Source organism: Chiroxiphia lanceolata, chromosome 2 (genome assembly GCF_009829145.1).
Source record: "Chiroxiphia lanceolata isolate bChiLan1 chromosome 2, bChiLan1.pri, whole genome shotgun sequence".
Classification (NCBI taxonomy): Eukaryota; Metazoa; Chordata; class Aves; order Passeriformes; family Pipridae; genus Chiroxiphia; species Chiroxiphia lanceolata.
The window spans coordinates 86,138,524-86,163,633 of NC_045638.1; the positions used below are offsets into that span (position 1 = coordinate 86,138,524).

Below are 25,110 nucleotides of genomic sequence, written 5' to 3' on the forward strand. Positions count from 1 at the left end.
ATTATATTCCTGAGAACGGTTTATTGCACTGAAAAATCACAAGAACTTCAGGTCAGAAAATGCCAGCAGCAGGTGTAGAAAGAGCACAAAGCTTTGCTCAAAGGCTTAGTTCTCCCAAAAATGTCTGACAGAAGCAAGTAAAAGAGATTGGCACAGTCAAATGACTAAAAGGGGGAAAGAATCAACATATAGTCCTATATTTACCTTATTTGTGATTTTTATCTTACAAAATAAATTTCTAGGCTTATAAATTAGTATTGAGAAATGGAAAAAATGAGGAAATAAATACAAGTTGCTAGATTATCTAAGCTTAATACTGCAACCTGCTTTACACCTTCAGATATTATTGAAGTGTTGAGAAACAGAGGTTCTCACAATGAAGGGGAGTGAATGTCTAGAGAGATCAAACTGTTGGCACTGCCTCCAGGGATGATACATTTCTAGAGTAAGAAGTAAGTCCTCTTCATCTCTTTTTATTCCCAGCTTCCATTTCGTTTGAAGACTAGGCAGGATCAAAAAAACCTTACTCATCTCCATAGTATACATGAAAATGAGGCAAATGAATAATGGAGCGGCTCACCTATCTCTGTAAGACTGTGATGGATAGCACATATCTGTTTAGGAGATGCAAGCTGTCGAAGAAAGAGACACAAGGAAAAACATAATAAAAAGATTGATCACCTTCGAAATATACCTGCTAGCTTTGCCTGCAGATAAAGTAGAAAAATAAAGACTGTTTCCCCCTTGTCTGTAAAAACAATGAGACATCAGGTATATTTTGTTTCACTTGTAAAACATTTCAGGTGATTCTCCCAGCTGCCACACTGGGACAGACAGAAATGGGCTGCTGTCATAATGTTCACACTAATGTAATAACTGTGCAATTGGAGCTCCTCCACCCATGGTCTAGGTCCCTTGCTCTGCAGTGGAGCAGTTCTCATGAATGTCAATGAAGATTATGCATCCTCTTGTACACCTCTTCTACAAACAGATCTTTTTTCCAAATTCTCCCACAATTAAGACCAGGTTTTCAAAAGTCTGCAGTACCCAGCAGGTCTTGCTGTTTAATATATGACTGGGTAGAAAGCCACAGTAAAGAAGCTGAAGCTGCTTTTACAGGATCCAGTTGCAGTTCCTGATTTCATTTGAACACCAGGTCCCACATGTATGTATTTCCAATTATAAAATAAACCATACATCCCATAAAGAGGACAGTATGAAGTTGGTATACGGCATCAATCCCATTAAAATCCCATTACTTCTTGGAATGGTTCATTACATAGATATGTTTTTTATCTTCCATGAGCGTGACTATTTACTACTCCTTTAAAGCATAATTCACAGTCGGACTTCTAGAATCAATTTCAGTGTGTTCAGGACACAGCCCAGTGTTTCTAAGACACTATGAAAAAAAAACCTTTAAGCCTGTTGTTCTGTTTAAAATAAGTCTGTGTCAATGAAAGAAGCAGCATTTTGCTTGTAGGTAAAAGAATGCAGTGAGCAACATTTTTTTCTTTTACTTCAGCTAAAGATTTTTCAAGATATAAAAATCTGTTTCCTCACTCCAGTGAAATGCTATTTTGATAGAATTAATTTTAAATAAGCTCCCAGTCTTTCATAGTTTAGTGCACTAATTACATCCCCACAACACAAACACAAGATGACGCTTCTTATACACAGGGTCGTAGGGATGCTAGAGCCAGGGAAACACAGAAAGCAGAGTTAAGACAGTGTCTAATTTGTTCACCTAATTTTACACGCAGAGGTAAAAAAGCACATTCCAGCTAAATGCAGAAATACCTACGTAGGGCAACACAGCTAAAATCATCTGAGATATAGTCAGGTGATCTTTTTTCTGATTAACAATAAAAAGAATCAAGACAATATTTAAGGTGTGGGTTTGGTTTTGTTTTGTTTTGTTTTTAAAAAAACCCTTAGTTATCTTAGTTGATCACAAAAATTTTAATGCAAAAGACTATTTAATGGAAAAACTATTTTTCAAATACATTATTTGTTCATTAGATATGAGAAACTATCCAAGATTTCCTCATAATTTAACCTTCTACAATGAAACGTAAGATTTAAAAAAATTATTTTAATCAATTTCAATTCTGTGCCAGCCATAGGCTGGAAATTACTGAATTAGCACAAAATAATTTAAAAATATTTTTTAAAATAAATATTTGCAGAAAAATCAGGAATGGATCCTATAAATGTATATATATCCATATTTTTCTTCAATTTTACTTCCCCCTAGCCTTAGGGAAGGGAACAGCTGAGAAGGAGGGCTACATCTCAGTCAGAAGGCTCTCAAATCATAGTGCTAAGATTTAAATGCTGCATTGTTCTGTATGTTGGAAATGTTAGTTGGCAGATTCGTTACAAGCCCTTAACTCCTTATGGTAATTTCAACGTTTTGCCTTTAAGCATCTACGAATCAATTCCCAAACTCCTATCTCTGCTTGTGTAATAAGATTATTTAATAGATTACTATGCTTAGTATACATACCAGCTCCTCAGAAGGAGGATTGAATCAGCTAACTTGATCTCCAACCTGAATTTAGATTAACCTGCTACTTACTTGTCCTGCAACACCCTTCTCTGCTAGTTTAAAAGGTTTTACCTCTCTTGAGAAATCTTGGTTTGGTAAAGAACTCATCTAGATTTCAATATCTAAAAGCTAGGACTCTCATTTAAAGTCCTAGGTTTTCCTTATAGTGAGTAGAAAGACAGTCTTCCCTTGGTGGTAACTGGGTTTGGATAGGTTTAATCATCCTTTGGAAGCAGTTTTCCATTTGCACTGGCTTTTGAAGGAATCATAACTGTGGAATAAGTGCTCCTAAGATTGAAGGCAAAAGTCAGGTCAGCTGAATCTGGGTTATTGGCTCCATAATTGAGTACAAACTCCCTGTAATTACTTAACAGCTTTCAGAAAGAGAACCATTAGAACCAAGCTTTACAGTCAGCTGGGTGGGAGAGATCAAATGCCTTTAGATGGTGGTGAGAGAGAAAGCAGGGCACATTCTCAAGTTGTAAGAATTTTGAGAAACTGAAACTTTTATTAAAAGAAAGAGAAATAGAAAGAAGGAAGATCCCCAAATAGCTCGTGAATATTTGGTCTGAGTGCTGCAGACCAGTGTTTACAGCTTGCTCTGTATGACTTGAACCAGCTATAAAGAAATTTCTACCTTAATGAAATAGGTTTTTCTCTTTATCTTGGACTGGAAATTTCATCTTGGACTTGCATAATTTGTTTATTTTCGAATAGATATATTGCATTTCAAAGAAAACTTTTCAAAATTGCTATAGTCCTCACAAGTTCTCATGAGGATATTCCTATACCCACTATATATATGAGCTAATCCAAACGGCAGCTTCACACTGAGCTCCAGCTGAGCTCTTCCACTCCAAAAATCCTAGTTGATCAACCAAATAATGGGATGTGCACTTCAACAATTTAAAGTGGGAAGACAGGAACATTTCCCTGCAGAGCAACACACAACTGTACAGATTCCCTACAGGCTTTTCCACTCCCTTCTTGTTCAGAGCTAAATGCTATTAACACTGCCTCATGCTAAATAAATAAAAGCTTTTGCACTTAACACATAAGGATGTCCTGATCTAAAGTATCTTTGAAAATTTAGGTATTGGACTCTAAGCAAATAACCCTACATCAAACCCTACATGCTCTCAAAGATGAGCCAAAGGAGTATTTTCCCACAGACTAGTACAAAGCCTAATCCTGCTGCTGTCTCACATCTGAAAATCACTCAGCAATGCACATGTACATCTGACTGGTGGGAAGATTATCACACAAATAATCCCAAATCCATGGATGATGGAAATTCCTTTCATATCCCTGAAAGATATGCACATTGATTTTCCTGTAGTCACGTTTAGTTGCATGTTTGAGTAGTTACGTGTATAAGTATGTGGAAGGAAAATCATTCACGGCTCCTAGGAAAGTAACCTCGCAAACAGTTAAAAAAAGGTGCCACAGAGCTGTTTAAGCACAGGTGTCCATTTTCATCCTTTTCAGGACGTAGTTCTTAAATTTTTGGTGCTTCAACAAAACAAAAATATTATATGCAAATGTATGGACTTCTTTCATGCTTTCAAAAAAAAAAAAGAACAAAAAGTATGATTTTTAAAAGTGTAAAGGCATCATTTCAATTTCTTTTGACTTTCAGAAAAATATCAGAGCCTTCCTTATTATATTAATCTATATAATTGTATTTTAAATAACTAAAAAGGGTGCCTGGATGAAGGTTTCTTGTTATTTCCAGAATTGTATGCTTTGCAAAAATATTTTACTGGGAAACTGCAAAATTTCACATCTACATTTGTTTCACACACAAGTGTCAGAGTTCCCTAGGAGCAAGAATTCTGCATGCCACTAAACTGAACTGAGCAGTCACACCCTCCTGCTAGGGCAGAGTCAGCACTCTATGGGCTCTAGTATAGATGTTAGTGTAACCAAATCTTTTTTACCTGCAGTATCACCCAGGGGCTCTGCCCACTCATTCCTACTGGCTCTTAGAGCTGTGGGAAGCACTTTTAAATTGCTGTTAACAATTATACAGCATACACTAAAATATGCAATAATAAGGAAAAAAAAATTAAGTCTTTCCATGAATGGGTGCTGCTGTCTCTACTTTTCCTTGCCATCACAGAAGAGAATGGAAAATCATGGCATACATTTTAGTGAACAGATAGCTGGAACTTTGGAGTTCCTCCTCACATTGCAATACAAAAGCTTTCAGAGGTCTCAGGAATCCATCTAGAAACTGTATATGTTAAACATAACACATAAAAGAAAATAAACAGGTTATCAGAATGCCTTCAAAGCAGAAAAATCAGTAGTCTAAAAATCCACAAATAACTGAAATTTGCACTCCATAAATCTTGAATTAGGTTCAACCATGGTGAATTGCATTGCCTTCTGGCACTAAGCCCTGCTAATTACTTCAATCCTCACTCAGGGAGTGGTGAGATTTAATATTACCATCAAAGTACATCCAGTCAGTGCTGCCACAACTAAATTAGACATTGAAACTAGGCTCTTTGTTCCCTTTTATACTGCTGGAGTCCTTGTCAACTTAAATTACACATGAATCAACACAAAGTCTTAAAGATATAGCCGCAAGTAAAAACTTTTCAGCATGAGAGGGACTAATCACAGATAGCAATTAACATTCTAAGAATTAAATGCAACCATAAAATTATGTAAATGCTAATAAACAAACTCATTAGTACTTATTTTCTTTCTGGTATAAAGATTAATCAAGGGTCATAACAGTGGAGGTGACAGGATTCCTGTGATTACAACTCCACTACGCAGTTAATTTCCCGTAACATTCATTCTCCTTTTCCTATAGACTGTCATATGGTCCTTAAGGAAGAATGGGCAATGTCAAATGATTTTCTCTAACATCAGAGTGATATTCAAGAGGAAAACTCAGCAAAATCTACATGAAATGCAATTCATCATTAAAGGGAAATCCTGAATTCTGAAGCATTTTTAACTTAAAATTCCCCGAAACAAAACAACAGTGTTGTCTTTGAAATCACAGAATTGTTCAAGTTGGAAGGGACCACAGTGGGTCATCTTATCCAACCTCCCTGCGCAAGCAGGGTTATCCTAGAGCACATGACACAGGAATGAGTCCAGATGGTTCTTGAATATCTCCAATGAGGGAGATTCCACACCCTCTCTGGGCAGAGAGATAATGCAATCAGCTTTTGATCACAGCCAAGTATATTATCTGTAGTAGGAGTGGAGATGTACTCTGTACAATTTCTATCTTCTGCCTTTATGACCTGTGAAGAGCAATGTGAAAATACCTGAGCTGTTTCCAAGGAAGTTAACTCAGTCCTCGACCTGTACAGGTAGCTCAGGTAGGATGCCACATAAAAAAATGTGAAATAGCTTCCATAGCCAAACTGGTTATCTCTATGCAGCACCGACCTGCACCTTCACACCATCTTGACTGTCTGCTTGGGTCAGGGCTAGCTCAGAGCTCTCTGTGCCCAAGAGCCAGGAAGGTCATGGACCTTTGTTTTCTCTGTTATTTCCTCTTGGCAGGCTCTGATAGCCTGTTTAGTCAATGTTCTGAATGAGCTATGGTTTTGCCTTCTTTCAGGTGATTCTGTCCTCACATTTGGGAGACACATTCTCCCTGTGAAACTCATCATGTGCTGCCTGCTGGGTTATATTCCTACTGTGGTGTCACCTGGAGCCCACCAGAAAGAAAGATAATACAGAAGTAGTTCCTGGTACAGGGAGCTCACACTGTTGTATCAGACAAACGATATGGAATTTAATCCTGGCTGAGGGCTAGATAGCATTTCAAATCTTTTTCAGAAACCACTTGCAAAGCTTCTGGGCATGATGCTGTCCTAACACAGCCAAACACTGATTCACCAGTAGCTTACAAGTGTACAGCAGCATATACATAAGCATACAGACATGCCCTAACACCCACATTAACAACCCTTCCCTGCAATCTGGTGACAGAGTGAATGAGATAAGCAACCAGCTGAAGGTAGAAAATGTCTCCATTTGTATGACAGTGAGGAAGGGTTTTTTCTTCTTGAAACCACTGTCTATACTGAAAGGCTACTCTGACATGGTCTTGACATTTCTCTATGCTTTTAATGCCTGAAGCAAGATACTGATTGAAAATCTCTATTTTTATCTCGCAAAGTATCTTGGTACCCATCTTCATTTGATAACCTGAGGAGATTTGACTCCTTCTTTTCTTGCCCTGGAGATCCTATTTGTTAAGGAAAAATCCTTGAACTACTTCCCTTATTAATAATAAATGGTAAGAGAGCTGACGTTGGCAACTGGGCAAGCAGAGATGGAGGAAAACTGCCTTCTTTTAGAAGGAAATGGAGACGGTTCCTGAGGCTGTTGCTAAGCGAACCTATATCCTCGGTATTGTATGTATGGTTTCCCTATCAAATACTGGATAATGAACAAAAGAAATACAAACAATCAAAGAGAGAAATTGGAGAAGTCCAATTGTATCCTGGGCTGCCTCAAAAGCACTGTGACCAGCAGGTCAAGGAAGGTGATTCTGCCTCGCTACTCCTCTGTCATGAGACCCCACCTGGAGTGCTGGATCCAGCTCTGGGGTTCTCATCACAGCAAAGACATGGACATGTTGGAGTGAGTCAAGAGGAGGCCATGAAGATGATCAGAGGGCTGGAGCACCTTTCCTATGAAGGCAGGCTGAGAGAGTTGGGATTGTTCAGCCTGGAGAAGAGAAAGCTCTGGTGAGACCTTATTGTGGCCTTTCAAAACTTAAAGGGGGCTTATAAGAAAGAGGGGACAAACATTTTAACAGGGCATTGTGCAATAGGACAAGGGGTACTCATTTTAAACTAAAAGAAGGTACCTTCAGAAAAGTTATAAAGAAGAATTTTTTTTCTGATGAGAGTGGTGAAACATGGGAGCAGGTTGCCCAGAAGTGGTAGATGCCCCATCCCTGGAAACATTCAAGATGAAGCTGGATAGGGCTATGAGCAATCTGATCTAGTTGAAGATAACACTGTTTATTGCAGCAGGGCTGGACTAGATGGCCTGTAAAGGTCTCTTCAACCCAAACCACTCTAATATTCTATCATTTTATTTTTCTATGAAAGTAAAGATAGAAATATGTAACAACAGTCAACTTCAAAGCCTTGGCCTTTTTCATAAGGCTATTCTTTTCATTTGTTTTTTATCCATCCTCTGTTATCAGCAACAGAAACACTGAAACAAGCTTCACAGATGCCTCTGGATTACCATTCTAGTTCTTTCTCTTCTCCAGCATTGGCAGGAGCATCTCTAAGGCTGACGAGTTCAGTTTAGTCAAACCGTAGAAAGTGTAATTCCACACTGTGCTTAACATCATGAAACAACTAGTTGCTGCTGAAAGGAATAAGTGCACTTTCCCTTGCTTCTCCAGTTCCCTGCCACTACCCATTCAGACCTTGTTTTGAATACTGTGGTTGTGCAGCTTTGGGGTTAGTTGGTTTAATTCACTGAGCTGACTGAAAACCAAACTCCCAGATTAAGCAAATATGTTTTTCATGGATTGGTATCACGATGTGCCATCCCATGGAGCTGTGAGTTCAGTGTTTACAGACTAAAGAGCAATTCAAATGACCAGCCACTGGGTTTCTCACTCCATCACCAACAAGTAGATGCCTAGTGCCAGCTACCTTAAGATTATCTGGCTGACTTGTAAATGCCACACAGGTCTCTCATATGACACCAAAAGATATATCTCCTCCATGCAGGTCATAAGCATGCTAGAGTACCTCAGATTATACTGAGCAGTCATGTATGTGCACCTGAACCAAACCTTAGGTTTCTTCTTCAGAGGTGGACAGCATTGTCAATACTGACAAGTTCTTCATCAACAAGAGGAGTTTATGCACCTACAGGGCATGAAGACTCCTAAATGTACTAAATGCTTGTGGACCCATACATGTATCCAGGCATTCATTTGGAACTGAAACCCATTGTGATGCATTTTAATTGTTGCAGGCCAAGGGCAAATCTCAACAGCATAGAGGTATGCAATATAATGTTTCCCAGATTGGATTTTAGGTCCAAGTATGGTAATTGTTTCCTAACACAGAGTTGGTCAATTTTATCAGACACGAACCCTCTATTCAAGCAAACTTACTGTCTAACAAGCAGTGATTCATGGTCTCTGGAATCAGTAGCAAAGAAGTACACACAAATTTGCACATACACACATATTTCCAACTACTCCAGCAGTACTGTTGAAACCAGAAACTTTTTTTACCGAACTCTGAGAAAAAAACCCAAAGGTTTTTGTCTAAACTCCTCCTTGTTTTAGAATACAGTCTACACAAACATATTTAGGGTATTTACCATAGAATTAAACCACTGAAAGGTAATTCTTTTATATCAAGAAGGTGAAACAGTAATGGACTTAAAAGTCTTTTGGAGGTAGAAAATTGGGATTTCTTACAATACATTCAAAAATATTTATAAGTCAAATATTAAACAAATAAAAAATCTTATACAGTGCAAATGTTATGATTATTTTCAATTTACCAGCCTGATGAATTAATAAAAGAACTTATCTAAGCCCCCAAAGTAATACAGTCTAACTCAATACTAATGAAGTAAGGGGCAAATTGACAGGATAACCTTAACACTTTGATACACCCAAACAAAAATATTTGTTTATCAGCACACTAATATTTCTTTGGCAGGGTTCCTTAAGCCAGGAAATTGTGTTGATAACCCTGGAAGGCTCTACTTCAGAACACAAATGCCAGATGAGCACAGCCAAATGCCTCTCTGTTGAACAGAGTGGAAAAGGAAGTTGTAATTTTGCTTCATGGCATGCTAAAAAAAGAAAAGACACCATGGAGATTGGCATACACCGATGTCTATGGTAATTTAAACTAACTTTTGATTTAAGCATATTAGTCAACAAAATGCATGAAGACAGTGTGTTGTCTAGGCTAGAAGAAGAGAGGATTTGTAGGTACATTTCAGGTAGAAAATAAAGCCCTTTGGCCTCACTCAAGAAAGATTTAGGCTCCCAGGTAAACCCAATGAAGAATTCTGAAGAATTTTGAATATCTAGGCCATTGACTCTTAGCCTTACTATCTCTCTGTATCCAAGTGGAAGCAAAGAGTCTCACCAACAGAAAGCCATGGGGCAAAAAAACCCCCACAAAACATATAAGAATGCCATCCTGGGAAGCATCTTTCATGCAGGAAGCCTTTATCCCATCCACAAATCATCTGGGAACCTCCAGGTTTGGAAGGTACTCCAGCAGATAGAAAAAGGCAGAGGGTTTGAATGCACATCAGTGCATCAGAAGTGAGAAGCTATGTACATAAAAACAGAACTCTGCTCTATGCAGCAACCTATGAGGATGCGCAAATTCTGCTGCTGTAATTCTGAAGCCCTCAAAGCTCATTCTCACACATATATTTACATACATTCTTTATAACCCCTAGACACAGTAGATTGTACATAATCTGAGGATAACTCACTTTTATTAATATGTAAATTAGCAGGCTAGTATCTATGTACATAATTTATTAGTCACAAACATACACAAAAAATTGTATTTGGACTCTCAAGGCTAAGTCTGTGTAGCACGTTCCCCAGCAGAACATCTAATTTTTTCACATGGCTGCTCAAAGCAGCCATGAAGCATGCAAAACAGACACTTAATAAGGATCTAAGTTATTATTTCAGCTCTGAGTACTCCGTTTATATGTCCTAGTTGGCAAATTGTTCTTCCAACATACTCCTACTAGTTAAAAGAGTATTTACCCCTAAATAAGCCATATTGTAACATCTCCTAGTATAAGCACTGGGACTCAACACACCTTTATTTAGCACCTTCACTGGGATACTGCTCTGCTGTTCTGGTAACTGATGGAAAGAGGAGGAACTTCCACAGATTGTGTCTCTCTTCCTTTTTCATATTTGAGGGATCTGTGCTCTTACTTTACTTCAGCTGAGTGACCAAAGTCAATCAGGAGAAATCCAGATCCATGTTTTCTGGGAACAAGCTATATTTGGATAAATATTTGTTGCTTCAGGAAGGCCTTTCAATCATAATGAAAATCAAGTCAGTCAAAATTTGTCATCAGATGTGTTTGATATTCATTTTTAGTATTTTATAGTAGAAATGCCTCAGGCACATACCTGTCTTCACAGCTCTGACCGAATGCCACAGATATTCCTGTATTCACACAGAAAGGGAGAATTTTCTATCATTTACCCCATAGTCTATTCTTCTTTCTTATATATTCCAGTTTTAGATAAAATAATGAGTCACGTAAAGAAGAAGAAGCTAGAAATATGTGTTATCAAACTCATGGTATGTCACCTAATTTACTGTTTTCATTTTTTAACATAGAATTGATTTCAAAATATTCTACATAGAGAATGAGGGGTTTGGACTTCAAAAATGCTGCCCTACTAACAGAAAAATAAGTAGCTGCTTGAGGTTCACAAAAGTCTGTGTGCAATGGGACTACAAAGAGTCTTACTATTTATTTATTTTTGATTTTTAAGTGTTGTTGTTACACCCAACATGTTGTATAACAGTGAAAAGCAGTGGGTTCATCTCAGAACACTTGTCTCCTCTTGAGAAGTAGGCTATTGTACCATAAGGAAGCAATATCTCAGTCTTTTATTAGCTAAACCAGCAATATAAACTAGAAATAAATTTTTAGTTTTATGGTTATTCTCTTTCAATGCTGCTGACAGTGTGATGGTGTTCTTAAAAACAAACCATGATTTTGTACAGAGATAACTTGGGTTGCACTCCCTCAGAATGGGACAAAAAGAGATGTAGGAGGAAGAATGAAATTGAATTCATGGTGAAATAGGGAGTACGTGTATCTGAAAGGATTCTTCCTGATGATAGTCCTAATAATACCATTTCTGAGGACTGAAGTGCTGCTGTTTTTTCATACTCAGCTGTTGTGAAGGGGAGATTGGACTGGATAATGCTCTGAACCATATCTGAGAACAATCACTTTTGATCCCAAAGAAGTTGAAAAGAGGATAAGAGGAGAAAGGAGAGAAAGAATATCTTGCATGAAAGGAGATTAGGGAAACAATAGCCAGATTTATACATTTTTTTCTCAGGAAAAAAAAAAAATCACACAGTGCTTCTCCAAGAAGCACTTGGAGACATATCATGTTTAGGTATTGACTGCAACTTCCTAAGGGTAGTCATGAATATGTTCAAATTGAGCTGTGACCTCTTCTTAAAAATTCAGATTTCCCAGTGGTTTCAAGCTCTTCACCACCTCTGAACAATTAATTTAATAAAAGGTTAAAAGAAACCCTTTTGACTTTTTATGGAAATGGAGAGGAGTAGGCATCAACTCCACACAGGGGCACTGGTAGCCATAGAGCTCAGACTGTGCATCATGTGTGAGCCTTTTTCCACTAGCAGGGCAAGCTACCTGCTTGGCTTTGCATTGGGAAGGAGGAGGAAATATAGGAATAGTCAAGAGAAACCGAGAGATGGTTTAACAAATTGCTCCTCAGTTCCCATCAACCAGAGTTTCTTTATGACTCACTATCATTCCACCCCCTCGGCAACAGATGGGAAGAAACTTTGGTTGATCCAAGAGGATTAGATATTCTTCAGATTCAGCTCCATCTGATTGCAAGACACAATAGCTGGAATCACATAAACCAGCCCTTAAGTCTAGAAATGGAAGACACAATTTGATTTTTGCATAAAAACAGAATGGACCATAGAGCAGGAGGTTGGTCACCCAAAGTTATATTAAGGTTTACGACTGACAGAATAGCAAAGAAGCTTATGAAATGTCTATGACGAAAATATGCTTTTGGAGGTCTGAAATACTCTGTGTCAGCAGATATTTTGGATAAATGGCATTAGCACTTTGTGAACTGATGCTACTGGGTAATCTATGCATATGCAACGCAGATATATACTCAACACATAGCATATGTAAGAAAGGCAAGACAATCTTTATGTCATTTAGGAAAAATGGATGCATACAGGGGCACATTCAATACACACATTGGCTTTTTGAAGACACGTGGCCTAATTCTGTTCTCAATTATGAGGGCTCAACAAACTGACACCATTTAAGACTAGGGAGACCAGACACTTGGCAAGTGCCACTAATACAAATAGAAATTTTGTGAAACCAAATGTGAAAAACTGTTGTAATATTAGTGGCATATGGCAGACACACATGAGACTTGCCCTGTGTTTTCTTTTCAGCTGTGATGTTTCACCAGCCAGCCTGGCACAGCTGCACTACAGATGTGCTGTGTGCCATTCTGATGGAATAAATTTTCCACATTCTGTAAGATACTGTATTGTCTGCCACTCAACTGAGATTCCAGCAAGATAAATGGTTGGGTAAAGGGGACAGATGCTATTATTTCTGTGGTTAATAGAAAAATAAGAGTCAAAACTGCCCATCTTCTCTGGTGGTAGCAGCTGACCTCTCCACCAGTGTATGGTCGCAAGCTGGTCATCAGCCCATGAATTAATTGCAGCAGAAATTCTTTAATGCCTGGTAATAAAATCAAAACAACTCTTTCTCTGCAGCCACCCTTAAAAAAAAAGAAAAAACAACAAACCAACCAAAAACCAAACAAACAGGCTCTATTAGATATGATGATGATAGAACAACCTATTTACTAAATAATTTGTGAATCATTTTGCATGCAGTTTACATAGAGAAATTTCACCTTGTGGGTTGTTTACATACAGTTCAATTTAACTGCTCACTGGGCACTTGCTATTCACAGCATGTAGCTGCTCATGTGAGGCACAGGGTGTGCTTCCCATTGCCTCACAAGATTTCTGAAGCATTTGGGAGAGATTTTGTAGATTTTTTTCAGACTAAAAGAGTGGTTTTATTTAACTTGACCTTATGCATACCACTGTCCATAGCTGATAGAAGGCCTTGTCCACATGCAAATATGGGTATTCATATGAATCCCAAATCATAGTGTGAACAAAACCCCTCTTGCTTTACAAACACAAATGCAACGAATAAGATTGCATCAAGAAGCTGAATGAACAGTGTTTGAGACATGCATTATTCAAGCCATTCTCTCTTAGACAGGATAGTTCATTCTTTTCAATTATCTATTCCCAGATGTTAAATTCATCAGGCCATGGGTAGTCAGTTGTAAAACAAACTGGACCCTCCAACAACAATTTCAACAATCCACTTCTTCTGTGGATGTCCATCTGGTTGTACATGATGGACCTAAGCACGTGGAGTCTCATGGGTGCATTAGAAGGCATTTGACATATGCCTGAATCTTCCTACACAGGAGAAAAATATTTCAAAAGAATCAGAGAATCGTCACATGGGCTGGTTTTGGCTGCCAGGAGAATTTGTGTCATTTTGTATAAGTTATTTATACTCAAAGTAATACTTGGGGATGAACAACTGCAAAATTATTCTTTCAGCACAAAATTTGGAACAAGGCAGATGTATAACTGACATGAAAATGTAAATACCCTGTTCATCTTTTAATGTGAAACTCAGAACCAAAGTCGCCTTGAAAATCAGTAAGACTGGGCTCTAATGCTTACAGCTAGTGTTTCAGATAATTCTGCTGATAGATTAGATAACGGCAAAAGAAGGAGATATCACAAATGTTAACTTGGGCCCAGGGACCCAATCCATTGAGGGGCTGCCTACAGAAACATACATTTTCCTGCTGATGATACAGGGAGCCTGGGGACATTATATTTAATAGATAACCAACCTCCACAGTGCTATTCAAGATATTGGCCCAGGTTCACTTTGCCATTCAGATGTAATTTCATAATAAAACAATGATAACCAAAAAGGGGTCTGTAACACTCCTTTGCAATGGTAAAACGAAACGTGCACATCCTCTGCCAGGTGTTTGTTGGACTTTGTTGGAAGGGGTCCAAATAATTAGCTACTCTCCAGATGGGTAGCAAAGCACAAACAATCTAATGTGTCTTTTGGGTACAGACAACTCTGACTTTCAGTGATGTAATAACATTAACATGTGACAGCATTTAAGTTGTCAGCAATTTGAGAACTTAATTTTGTAGTTTGCAATCTGCAATGGTTTTATTTTCATTAACCAAACACCTACAGAAAGGAGACCAAGACTACAACCGGCAGAGGGAGAAACTCGGATTCCCAGTGGGACATACAGAATTTGCTTCATTGCCAATAAAGCACCTGAGACACTGGAAGCTGGAAAACATCACTAGCATGTATGAAAGCTACTTTTAGTAAATCGCAGAATTTTCAATGTCCATAACAAATTAAAAAACAAGACTGGGAAATTGTATCCTCACCGCAGAAAATATATGTGAAATACGCAGCACACCAGATACGGTGATTGGTTTATAGTGTTTGCAAGCAATCACTGAAATAACCTTCACAACTCACCTCTGAGCTTCATTGGTACCCAAAGCATAACCTGACTAAGACAACTGAAGCTTTCCAGAGAAGAACATTACTTCTGGTAGCTTATTTTTCTGCCTTAGGTCTCCCACATTTCCTAGGATGAGGAATTGTGAAGGTTTTTGGTCCAGTGCAAAGACACATTTGAGGTGAACAGGAGCAGGCTCCTTAACTGTTTTTTCTTAAATAAATAATGTGAAGACTTCTGCCAGCTGTCTGTACATCCAAGGGGAAGTGGCAGCATATTTTTCTTAGAAAAAAAGTTGAGTCTTGAGCTTTATGATTCACCTGAGCAAAGTTGCCAAGTCTTGCAATTTCTTCATGATATGAAGAGCTTTTTCCAGAACCTCAGACCTTTGAGTCATAGAGTATATGAGAATTTCAACTTCCATCTTAATGAATAAATAAAAGCAATTTTCCAGCTCTCCTGGTTACACAAAATATTTGGAAAACACAAGGGTGGTGGCCCAAAAAACTTCGAAACCCAAAGACAAACAAGGAATGTATCATCTCATAAGAGGCATAACGAAGGTTAAGTCACTGCGTTATTCCTGGGACCCAATACTTAGTTTCTGGGGGTCTGCTGCTAGCAAACCTATCTGCATAAAACCAAAATCCCATCCAGAATAATCCCACTGCCTGCCCTTTCATGGAAATAGTTGTTGTTCCACAGAAGACTGTGATCACAGATAAAGACTCAGAAAAGATCTTAATTAATTTTATTTTAGTAAGATTTCCTTTGTAATAAACCAGTAAAACATTTACAAGAGCAAGGCCAGTACTAAGCAGAACCATATATGTTCATTATTCTTTAAGCTCTGCTCCAAGCCCATCAAAGCTTCTGCTCTGCTTCCATGAGTTTTGAATAAGACCCTTAAAAAATTGCATTAATAAATATCTGTCTATTAAAATAGAAAATCTGTAATATTAACCAGATTTTTATAGTTAATTCTTATTTTTGGCCAATAAACCAATAACGTTTGAATCTCTCCAAAGAGATATAACAAAATGTTTCCATTCTATTGAAAGAAAAACAAAGTAAAAGGAAAAAAAAAAAAGAACAAGCACTAATAAAGAAAGATATGCCTAAAACTTCTGTAAATAAAGCAACCAAATCAGTATCAAAACAATATATGAATCAGTATATTGGGATACATAATTTTGGCTAGTATTTTTTTGAAAAAATTTTTTTTGGAAGATAAATTCCTTTAGAAATAGCTATTTATCTCTATTCATCCAAGAATTTAACTTTAGTATCAAACATGAAAAGGGTTGATAAGTGTTCAGATGAAATAAGATCACTTATAACAAATATTCCCCTAAAGCCTAAAGTGTGGCATACTGGATATTTTCTATCTACTGCTTTACAGATCTTGGCTTAACCACTAGTTTCACTCCTGTTGTTTATCACAAGACTATGGATTAATATTAAAGAGACACTGGGCATAAATATTAATATGCAATCATGGGTATGTATATATAAAATATACATATATTCAAATCATAGGAGACTTGCATTTTCAATTGCAGAAAATTTGAAAAGTAGGTAATTGAGGAGCCAACTGAAATTAATTTCAAATGGTGCAAAAATAAGTCCCAAGAACATCTGCTGGAACATACGGCACAACAGGATGTGCAGTATTATGGCATAATAATACACCTTGGGTGCAGTAGGAGGCATGAAGCCAAAAAGCATATTTAGAGGGAAAAAAATTGGGGACAGAAACAAACTAATCAATTAGAATCTAATTTAATATACGTAATAATACTTTCCTGTTTAATTTATCCTCTAAATAAAATTCAAGAGCCTCACTACTACTCACTGACTAAAAAAAATAGTACCCAGGTTTATTTATCAGATTCCATCCAGTATTTCAAGAAATTCGGTGTCTTATAGAGAGGTTGTTTTCTTGATGAAAATACTCCAGTATATTTTTATATATACCTATGCAACCAAGTAGCCTAATATCCATTGTCTTAAAATCACCTGGAAGTCAAAGAAAATATTTCTTTATGGCTCAAAGTTATCCCAAGACAGTGAAGGAAGTCATATACCATGGAGAAAGCAATGGCAGAGTGGAAGGGGTTCTTTCTACCTTGACTTTGTATCATCAAGGTACCGTGGAAGAACTATGTGTATAAAAGAGGGTAGCAAACTGCACATCAGATATCTCACTTGGCAAGTTATGGCATTTCCCAGGGAGTGAGAACAATACAATTAAGCTCCTAGTCAAAAAAAAAGGAAAAAACATTTTGTCATGATTCTAGGAGACTTTTACCTTTCCTACTTTTTACAATAAGAGTTTGTTTTGCATCCTATTTCTGTAACCTATAACAAAATACTCATTTAAAACAGCAATTCAAGCATCTTATCCCTTGAGAAGTCTCAGGAATCACAGTTGTCTTCTTTCTGTATCCCTTGGAGAGAGGCAAGATAATCGGCAAAATTCTTCCCAAGTATGTGACAACACCGATTCTTTGTAAAACTAGAAACTTGTGTAGTAATGGGGGTGAGGAGAGGGATGCAAAGAAACTGAATGGAAAACATTTTGGCAAACACCAAATTACTCAGTTTATGATTATATTCTTAATATCAACTTCCAGACTGATCTCGTTACATGTAATTGGTGACTCTTCCTATGTCTACTCATTAATTGACTGCTCTGAGGCACATGGTCAGCAGGCTGGTAACTCTGTTCACCTAATTGGGGATCTAATGAAGTGACAGAGCAGTCATCACAAACTCCCGGATCTACTGTTAGAATGTCAGTGGCTGCCAGAGGGAAGAAGAGAATAATAAATTGCTATCTGTGTTGACTAAATATAAGACACACATGTGGTAACAGGGCAGCAAGGAAGATTCATTATCAGCTTTAGCTAATCATTCTGATAAGGACACAGAGTCTTGAGATCTCAATCTTGTTATGCCAAGAAGCTTAGTAACAATATCCGCATAAAAGAGAAAAACCATTTTGCTGAACCTGGTTTTCTGCAGTGGGAAGGTCTGAATGGGAGAGTCTGATTCTGAGTTTATGCTTCAGAAAAGAATTTTGTGTAAGCAATACACTGCATGCATTCGTGAGCATGTTTTGGTGTGTGCATCTGTGCGTGTAAGATTAAGAGGTGTACACTTGATGAGAAAGTGGATGAATTGATGAAGAGAGACATAATAATAAAATACATATGAAGACCATTAAATGTCTACTAAAATAAATAAGTGCAATCTAGAATCTGTTTTCACATTCAAATTAACTGAAGATGAGGAATGTCCTTGATGTGTGAATTGCTATGAATAGCTTCCTGAGGACAGTCTGAAGCCAAGAAATCATTAGAGGCACTCAGAGCACAAACACGCTGAATAACTAAGCAAGCATCTCTAGTACTTGGAACAAAAGCTATTTAAAATAAGAGGCTAAGTAAAATTACAGAAAAGGCAAATTACTGATCCAGCAAAATGTTTTCATGATTCATTTGTAATTTCATCTTTCTTTGCCAAAACCTAGAAACCTATACCATTAGAAAGGTCTTGTTTCCATCTCCAATAAAAGTGTTTTCTGGACTGTGTGCAGTGAATGAAGTGGTCAAGCCCTGAAAGTCCCACCTTAATCAACCGTCAGGGATTACTGGATGGGGGATTAAAAATGTGTTAGGATATATCCTTTCCTCTCAGCATCCTGTAGCAGCCCTGCTCCTGGTTACATTCACATCTTCTTGTTCTCAGCAACATGCTGGAGCCACCCAATCCTGGCTGTTATTGGGATGAATGCAATAAAAAATATGTTACACTTAGAAGGCAGTCAACTGCTAAAGTAAAAACAGAGATTAGAGGATGTCAAGGTTAAAAAACCAAACTACCTATTTTAATGTGAATGAAAAAATTCTATAAATAACAAACTTTTCTGTCCTGTCTTCCATTTTTATAGATAAAAACCGGTGTCTAAAGTAAAAAGAAACATTTCTGAAAAATGCGTTGGTATTGATGAAAGAAAGAAGACATGATAGATGGTGGAAAACACTTCAAAACAAAAATAAATTCCCTACTCTTGTATTTTCATTTCAGCACAGTTAGGTCAGACAGCCCTTCCCTTTACAGGAACATGTGTAAATATAGGTTTGAAAGTGGTCATTACAAGGGATTTGGTCACAGTACAATCATCAAGCCATTTTGTTCTCAGTTTTCTGCAAAAAAAAAGGATTTCAGACAGCCTCAACTCTCTTTTGTTGCTTTGTTGGGAGAATGTGTGCTCGTATTTATTTTTCCTAATTTTTCTTGATTGCAATTATCAATATTTTGAGGACCTGTAAATATACAATGGCTAGGTATTTCTGTCTAACTTGGCAGATGTCTTTGATGAAGTGCAGCTTATTTTTCCCCCCTGAACACACAATAAACACATGCTGTAATGTCAAGATAAATCTGGGATTAAATACTATGATTGTGGGTGGCAGCACAAAGCTCTTAAGAAAGCAAGTGGTATAAAAGTCTCAAACATCAGCAGATTCCCAGGGAAAAATGAGCTTGAATTTAAAGTTTTAAAGCCACTTAGTCTTGACTCATCTCACCAATGTTTTCCAGATGCAAACTATTTAGGCTCAAAATGAATATGTGGTCCTTAAAAAAAAAAATTAGTTGTATGCATCTTTCATGCTCAACCGCAGACTAGGTCAATACAGTGGTTCCTCCAAAGAAAGTCTGGCACAGCTCTACTCACATCCTGATGTCAGCTGAAAACCTGGAAAAACTGAGTACCTTCAAATTTGCTATGGACACTTTCACCACATTTTTATCTACAGATAACAGAGGGGCTTCTGTAATATCAGGTCTAGCCTTCTGCTCTTGTTCTCATTGTGATCAGTGAAAAATTATAACAACTCACATTTCTTGCCACAGTGAGAAGATGATGTGTCAAAGGTAAAATCAAGTTTTTGGTGTAAAAATCAGATATGAATTACAGACAGTTGGGTCAAATACCAGATCAAGTCACTTGTCCTGAGAAGAGGGAAGGCACAAGCAAAGACACATTTCTATTCTTCTGTTGAAATGTCTTGGCCTACATTTTCAGAGATGCAAAACAGAGATAACTTGATATGTCCCTGGAAGGTCTGGCTGGAGAGTCTTGTCTGCCCAAGACTTTGAAAGAGACCACAGAAAGAAATACACTTTTGTTTTTCTAAATGCAGCCAGTACCCAAAGTAAGCTTAAAACCAACCACACACACACACATGTGCACACAAAGCCACCAAGAACTTATTCTACCCCAAGCTTAAAATTTTAAGCACATCTTAGAGGAGTTTGATTCAACCAAGTACAGCAACAAGTGACAAATCAATGATCCAGAATCTCTCCCCCTTGGCAGGAGGAACAACTGAAATCCCTGCTCTTTGTTTCGGCTTGATCTACTTCATCCCATTTACCAAGACTTCTGGGTCTGCAGAGTCAGATCTCAGCCAGACCCTTTTCATTTCCCTGCAAGTTTCCAGCAGCTACAGATGAAGTACTGTATGATCTCTCATGTGCCTTTCCCAAACCCATTTATTTCTCATCTGTCTGAAGTGTAAAAATTCCATCATGCTACTCCAAAGGGAATGGGCATGGCTGAATTGCAGCTTATAAGCTCATGTGCTACTCACTGAAGGATCTGCAGAAGTATTCATTAAAAAGAAAACTTTTGTGAAAATACTTCTTTTGTTCAAGTCACTCAGTACAAGTCACTAGCTTTCTAAATCTTAGAAAATGAGACTCTTTTTCTGCAAGCTCTAAGCTTCCTGTTAAATGTTAAGACTGTGGTTATGTTTCTCCCTGTAAACGATTCAATTATTCCATGAAAGAAGATTCTATTTTCTTGCAGTTGTTTTCTTGTTATTTTAACTCAATATCTTTTCACTAGGTGGGGTTTTTTTTTTCTTCTTTTTATATGCATTGTATTCTAATCCACTGTCTGTCTAAAGTATTGTAACAAAATTTTTTTACCAGTCACCTCAAACTGACTTGTAGCATGAGCATATTGTGGTCTAAGGAGTGACACAGAATATTCTTAATAAACAGCCCACATATTATAAATTGACTCTGTACTTCTAAGATAAGATGGGTCTCACTCCTCACAGTCTACTCTTTGGCAGAGGGACACTTAACAGTGTTTGACGCAGCAGGTGTCTTTTCTTTCTCTTGTTGTTGACAGTACCAGTTCTTGATTTTCACAGGAGGCAGGTCTCAGAAGTCCTGCTCTATTCTTCTGGGTTTATCATTTCAAATGCAGTTTAATGAGACAATTAATGCCTTGGTCACAAGGTCCAATATAATTATGAGAATTTGATCTTTAGAACAAGTAACATGATTTTGGGTTTAAGTACCGCAAAGTTTGGTATGCAGCCTACATTTATTTGACTATAGCCATCAAGAAGACAGGGTGCCCTCTGCCTGACAGATTTAATTCAAACTGCTTCAAACATTAGATGGGCATAAAATAAAGCAGCATTTCTTTTATAAAACAAATAATTAAATTCCTGATCATAGTACTATAAACAAGGGTTTGGATTTGTCTCACCTAAGTGGGAGAGTGGATCATTGTCAGCTCCATTCATGGTTGGTAAAAGAAATGGGCATTTCTAGAACATATTTAATATGATGTTTAGGCACAAAAAGTTTCTGTTTCCCTATGTGGACTGTAAAGGATTCTAGATCACTAATTCAAAGACAAATGCCCATTTTACTAAAAAAAAGCAAAACAAACCGAGACATGGTCCTGGAGCATGCTTAAACATGTATGTTATGCACGGATATCTTGAACTTTTATTCCTCCTCTGATGCTCTGCTGTATATTTAGGTGGTCCTAAGGTTTTCTTTGTGCATACACTTGAGACCTTTGTAATCTTCTTTTATCTTTATTCATTTATCCCACGATTGAAGGATCAGCATTTAATCTGGGCATGTATGTGTTATCTTAGCGTCGTCCCCTTCTTTGCACCCTGGGCAATGAGGTATGAAGTACAAGTAGCATACTTCCCGTACGCTGCAGTCAGAAAGGTCTTTGAATTTTGAATCATATTTCTATCCCATAATTAACACTTTCCTTCTGGTATCAGTAGCTTCTTTAGAAGTTATGACATTTTCATGACTGCTGCAACACTTGAAAATTGTGGATCATTGAAGCATCAACTATACATCCCTCTTATTACATTTGTTAGTTCCAAACAACTGACAATTTTTCATAAAGGGTACATATGTCATGTTAATAATATAATTGACAGATCTGGCCTTTAGAAAGCTTTTCCTGGATTACTCTCCTCAACTCCCACTTTTAACAGTTTTGCCTTCACAGCTTCCTTTCCTTACAATGGTTTTACTAGCCAAATTTAAAAAAAACAAACTAAAAACTAAGCCTAGTGTTCTTCCCTATTCAATGTCTGTTCACAGTTCACAATTGCTCCCACCTCCCTTATGTCTGACTTTGTACTAAGCCACCTGCTAAAGCAGGTTGGGATGTTGCAGGCAAGGCACACCAGCTCATTTCATGCACATGCCAGCCAGAGATAAACAAGCACCACTTTGATGGTTTTTTGGATGCACGGGAAGAAAGATGGAGTAAGAGGACACATGGTCAAACGAGCCTCTGCTTATTTGTTCTTAAGGTAATGGCTTGGAAATCATGCTAGTGTCCACACTGTAAAACTTTACAGTTCTCCTTTTCCTCCAGTTTTATTCCCACTTGCATTATGCAACCACTAGCTATGACATTTTGCAGCTTCCCTACTGCAGACCATGTATCTCTGGGCATCCGACTTGTCCCTACCTCATCTATTTCTTTCTTACCTTATGAATTCTTGCCTGACTCCTACCATTATCAATCAGTGTCATATATGTCTAAAAACAAATAACATTTATTTCCAAGGACAATTAAAAACATTTATTTTTCAAAAGGGAAGGAACCTGAATCTATAGCCAGATTTAATTCCAGACGTCAGAGCACTTAGACTTTTCCATTCCTTAGCCACAGCTTGTAAGTTGGGAATAGATGTAGGAGGCATATCAAAAGGGTATTAAGTGAAAGTGTGCTACATATTTTCCCACCATCCTACATATACTTGCACTACAAAATAACAATTTGGCAGGATGAGCTAAAGACAAACCATTGATACTAATGATTCTTTTTACTGATTTTAATAATTTTGATATGTCTTTAAGCTGTGATCATTCATTTTGCAGCAACACAAAATCTAACAGATCTCCAAAGCACTAATTAAGGAAAGTGAAGTATATTCATATAATCATATACATTAGAGATCAATATGACAGGTTGTTTTTCCCCATCTCTAGTAAACACTTCAGAATAAAACAAAATAGCTATTTGAAAGAGAAATATATGCAACAAGAGATTTAGCACTGTCAATTATCAGTAAAAAATATTCTACAACATTCTGATATGTGTTCAAGGAAGTATGAGCTGCAGGACTATAATAACACATAACCCAATAAAAAGGAACAAGATTTCTTTCCACTGTATGTGCATCGGAGAAGCACAGCTAAGTTTATATTAGCATATCACAAATGTGAAACTGGGACGCAGGCTCAGTGCTAAATTAGATCAGCAGCTGGTATCCTGTTAGCAAGTAAAGTGTGTTTGCTTGGGGAAAAAAAAGAAAGAGACCAATGCAAAATCAAGCCATGCAAATGCACAGAGAACAATCAGTCAGAAAAGGATCTGTGAACCACACCGCACATCTCAAGTTGCCCTTGTGCTGTGTGACAAGTCATTTCACAAAAAAAAATATATTTTTAGTGGGGTCAGATCATGTTCCTGTATCTGAATTATGATTTTCCTTTACAGACAATCTGAAAATTATTAAAATTTAGACTCTGAGAGCTTTGCCCATGTTTTTTATTTTATTTTCTTTCCTGTATCATGCAGGTCAATGCAGTAGGAAGCAAAATTTTATATTCTCCTATAAAACACAGAATAATGTGGTAAGCAGGCAAAATGCACAAAATATTTTAAATTATATTTCACACAAAAATGTTGACAATTTGTTTATTCAAAAATAGCCTTTTAACAGCCTACCAGAGAACAACAAACATTTAAAGCTGTGCTTTCCTCTTTGACTTCCTTTCACACCATCCGGATTGCACAAAGTGAATTGGCCACTTGAACTCCTGTTCAAGACAGGAGGCAGGTGCAAATGCTCTTTCAGACCACCTGGCTGAGGTCACTTACACAGTTATTGGAGAACTCCTATTATGTTCTCTCTTTTCAGCTCTTTTTCCTTATTGCCATGAGTTTTCCAATATTTAATGGGTTTTGGGTAAAATGCAGTCTTGAGTAGCTACAGACACACTGAAAGATATCTAACTCTAGCCCAGTGAAGCCCCAAGAATAACTGCAATCAAACTGGAAATCAAAGTCATTATTATTTAAGAAATCTATTGTCTAGCAGTCTAATTTGCCTTGTCTACACTTCAATATTTATAAAATATTCTGAGTTTGATTATTTTAGAAAGAATCAAAAATAATCTGAGGTCCTTCAGGATACATGGGTAGACACTTAATTCTAATTTAAATTTTAGATTTCACTTGCATAGGTAAAGCAGCTCCAAAATTATAAAGACATAGATGAATGGGTACACAACCCTCACATGCTCAATGACAAGGATCATAAAATTTTTCTCACATTCCCGGCACTGGATGGAAATGCAACATTTACTCTCTTAACCCTTCCTTGCAGCATTGTTTGCCCTGTTGATAAATACCCACTTTAAAAGCTGTCATTATTTTACTGTAGTGTTATCTCACACAATGCAAGCCTGGAAATCAGATTCTAAATAAATTCAATTCCTGTACAGTGTCTCAACAGCTCTGAGTAACTACCAAGCAGCAAATCTCTCAGCCACAGGGATAGCCCAGCTCTCCTCCCAGCATGTTGTTACAAAACACGCCTTGCTTGCATAGGGAGGGTTAAATTTTTCCATGGGAAGGACTGTAATCTCCTTCTACTTTTGTGTAAGAGCAAGATGGGTTGGACTAGGTTGGCATGTGGTTTTTGATGGCCACATTCAGATAGTTTAGTTGGGGCATCTAAGACCAAGAGACCTGTTTCAAGGCCATGAAATGTGGTTTCTTACACACTTGGTAAGCAGAAGCCGTGAGGCAGGGATG

The 25,110-nt window shown here is 37.5% G+C and overlaps 1 protein-coding gene and 2 long non-coding RNA genes across 6 annotated transcripts in view; 1 reads left to right on the forward strand and 2 right to left on the reverse strand.

The window, feature by feature from the left end:
* The window catches only part of LOC116782059, a 41,099-nt gene extending 32,654 nt beyond the window's left edge, over nucleotides 1-8,445 (reverse strand). Inside the window, exon 1 of the long non-coding RNA XR_004355110.1 lies at nucleotides 8,355-8,445. This is a non-coding gene — a long non-coding RNA (uncharacterized LOC116782059). The remainder of the gene's footprint in view (nucleotides 1-8,354) is intronic.
* The window catches only part of DLG2 (discs large MAGUK scaffold protein 2), an 847,901-nt gene that overhangs the window by 781,677 nt on the left and 41,114 nt on the right, over nucleotides 1-25,110 (reverse strand). The gene's annotated exons all lie outside the window — the stretch shown is intronic.
* On the forward strand, nucleotides 12,128-15,158 carry LOC116782058. Its single transcript, XR_004355109.1, has 3 exons — nucleotides 12,128-12,283; nucleotides 14,648-14,769; nucleotides 15,046-15,158. It is a non-coding gene; the product is annotated as an uncharacterized LOC116782058 (long non-coding RNA).